This window comes from Triticum dicoccoides, chromosome 7B (genome assembly GCF_002162155.2).
Source record: "Triticum dicoccoides isolate Atlit2015 ecotype Zavitan chromosome 7B, WEW_v2.0, whole genome shotgun sequence".
NCBI classification, from domain to species: domain Eukaryota; kingdom Viridiplantae; phylum Streptophyta; class Magnoliopsida; order Poales; family Poaceae; genus Triticum; species Triticum dicoccoides.
The window spans coordinates 27,121,641-27,124,845 of record NC_041393.1 but is presented as its reverse complement, the minus strand read 5'-3'; positions in this window follow the sequence as shown (position 1 = coordinate 27,124,845).

Below are 3,205 nucleotides of genomic sequence, written 5' to 3'. Positions count from 1 at the left end.
CTTTTGGTTGGTTGGAATCACCTATTTTGGTTGCATTTGATCACATTGTTGCAAACCCTAGTTCTTGCTCTTGTTGTGGTAAAATCAATGAATATGATGCATATAGGGTTATGTTTGTGCTTTGACTATGTATTGTGTGCCTAGCATTGTTGGGGGTAGCAAGATCTTGTGCTAGAGTTAGTGGTTTTGCTAGGGAAGGGTTAGGGTTAGGGTTAAGGCTATGATTAAGATCTTGTTTGAATGCAATGCATACAAGTTCGTTGATTCAAAGTATGCATATGTACATAGTTCATCCATATGAATTTGCCGGCTCATCCAGCCCATGGATGACTTGATTTTTTTTCATTGTTCTTAGATGTTAATGTGCATTACTTGGACAAGGGCGGCATTTATGAATGGAAATGCCGATGAAGGGGAAGAGCCCTTGGTTTTTGACACAAGCCCAAGCTATGAGGATGTTGTAGTGAAAGTGAGAAGCATCTTACATTGGATTAACCCAAGTGATGAAGTGAAGCTTATTGGGAGGCATGATGTTGGAATGGGAGTAAAGTCCCAATTAAAGAGTATGCCCATCACCTCTAATTTGCATTGGAATGTGTACAAGGATAAAGTTGAGGGATCACAAGGCAAGTCACTTGAATTATTTGCCACAAAGGTTGAAGTTCCTCGGCTATAACTCGACTTGAACCTAAATGTGTCCTCCCCAATACATGATGGCAGTGTCGAGGTGAATGTCCAAAATTCTTCTAGCCAACCACCAAGTAGCCAACCAAATGAAGAAGAGATCAATGATAGAGTATAGTTCGAGGTGATCCTATTGCTCATCTGTGATGAAGATGCTATTGCTATCGTTGATGATCATGCTATTGCTCAATATGATGCTCACGCGGAAGAAGAGATTCACTACCATCCCATTGGTGACTTGGATGTCATTGTGTACCAACAAGACATGGACTGTAACCTCCCTTATAGTTGTATGTGTCGGTATAACTCGGATGACAAGGGTTTAGAGGAGGAATTGACGAGGATGGATTCACGGTGCAAGAAAACAAATCTTCAAGAAGGTGAATGGCAAGGAAAGAGGTCCCTCATTGTTTCATGATCTTAGTCTTGCCGACAAGGCCGTTGTTGATGGTGGCATGAGATTGGGGTTGGTTGAACCATCGCCTTTACCAAAGGTCGGTGATCCAATGCCCAAGGATGAGGAGGAGAATGCTCATTTAAAGAAAGGCATCAAGTTTGGATGCTTGTAAGAGTTCAAGATATGGTTGAGTGACTACGCCATTAGGAACCATAGGTTGTATATTGTTGGCCAGTCCAACCAAAAGGCGCGACGCCATCATATGTGATAAAGAAGGTTGGTCGTGGAAGGTCCATGGAAGAAAAATTCATGAAACTGGGCAATGGGTGTGGAAGAGTTGTGTGGCCACTCACGAGTGTATACCGCCGGACAGAGCTGACCAAAACAAGGGACACCGTGAACTCACCTCTGAATTTCTACGCTAGAAATTATTGAATGAGATCCCACGATCCAACCGTGAAGGTGAAGTTTCTCATGAGTTCAGTCTTCGAACGATTTGGATACGAGGTCAAGTATGGGAAGGTATGGATGGCCAAGGCAAACGCTATTAGGATGTTGCATGGTGATTTTGCAACCGCGTACAATATTCTACCAAGGATGTTGGGAGCCATTTCTCATCGGAACCCGGGCATGTGCCATAGGGCCGAGTCAATTGATAGAGTGTTTCACCGTGCCTTTTGGAGCTTTGAGAAATGCATCGAGGCATCTAGACATTTTCACCTCGTCTTGTCTATTGATGGCACTTTCTTGACCGGCAAATATAAGGGCACATTGATGGTGTCAATGGCCCACTCGTCCAATGACAAGTGTTGCCGGTGGCATTTGCCTTGGCCCCTTTCGAGCACGATGACAATTGGGAGTGGTTTATGGACCATGTAAGGACGAATGTGATTGGCAAGAGAGAGGTGTGCGTCATATCGAATCAGCATCATGGGATTCTCAAAGAAATAGATGTTGATATTCCTAGCTTTCCAAAGCTCCAACACCATTGTTGCATGAGGCACTTCATGGAAAAAATTTACCGGGCATGCAAGAGCAAGGAGTTTTGCAAATACCTTACCCATGTTTGTGTGGCATTCAACACAGACACATTCAAAAGCCGCTATGATAAACTCTTCAAGGCATTGGAAAAGAACAATGGGGAAGAGAATTCTTCACAAGGCATCTTCCGGAGAAGCATAAAGTGGTCACATGCTTACGATGAAGGAGGTTTGAGATATAGAGACATGACAAGTAACATGGTGGAATGCTTCAACAATGTGCTCAAGTGTATCCGTTCGTCGCAGGTGACTGCCATAGTGAAATATACTTTCTTCAAGATCAATGAGTATTTCCTAAGGCATTCCCGAATCACCGCCAAATGGATAGGTGAAAAGAAAGACTATCCCTTCAAGATTGATGACTGGTTGAAGTATCAAGCATGCAGGTCTTCGCATCAACAAATCATTAGATTCAATAAAAAAGAAATGACCTACCAAGACGACGAGCCGGGTGGCACAACAAGGGACAGCGTGACGTACATTGGTTTTTGGTACGAGGTGCACCTCAAAAACTGGCGGTGTCAGTGCGAGAGGCCACATAAGTACCGTTGGCTTTGCTCACATTTGATGACTGCGGCTAGGGCGAGAAACTTGCCCATATCAGATGGTACCACCATGCGGTTGCATGAGCTCACATTGGAAGAAAGGAGGTTGACATGGGCGCCTCGATTACGTCCCTTCCTCGATCAATCACAATGGACTGAGTATGATGGCCCACATATCGTGCCTGATCCCATACAAATGGAAGAAGAAGAAAGAAGAGGTTTAGGAGTGACATGGGCGATCTAGCCAGATACACAAGAATGAAGCAATTTGGTAGCGGTCATTTCATGTAGCCACCGGAAATCAACAATTGTGGACAATGTGACGATCTGGGACACAATGTTAGTGTAGTGACCAAACCTCAAACAGTCTGATCTCTGTGCTCAGTGTCATCCCTGGATCAGTAATGCTGACACCACACAGTACTTGGAGGATTTATAACAGAGTAGCAATCACACACTTATTACATCGAATGTCTCAAAAGAGAACTTATTGAAATAAATATGGCTTAAGGCCATCTAAAATCGATAACAGCGGAAGG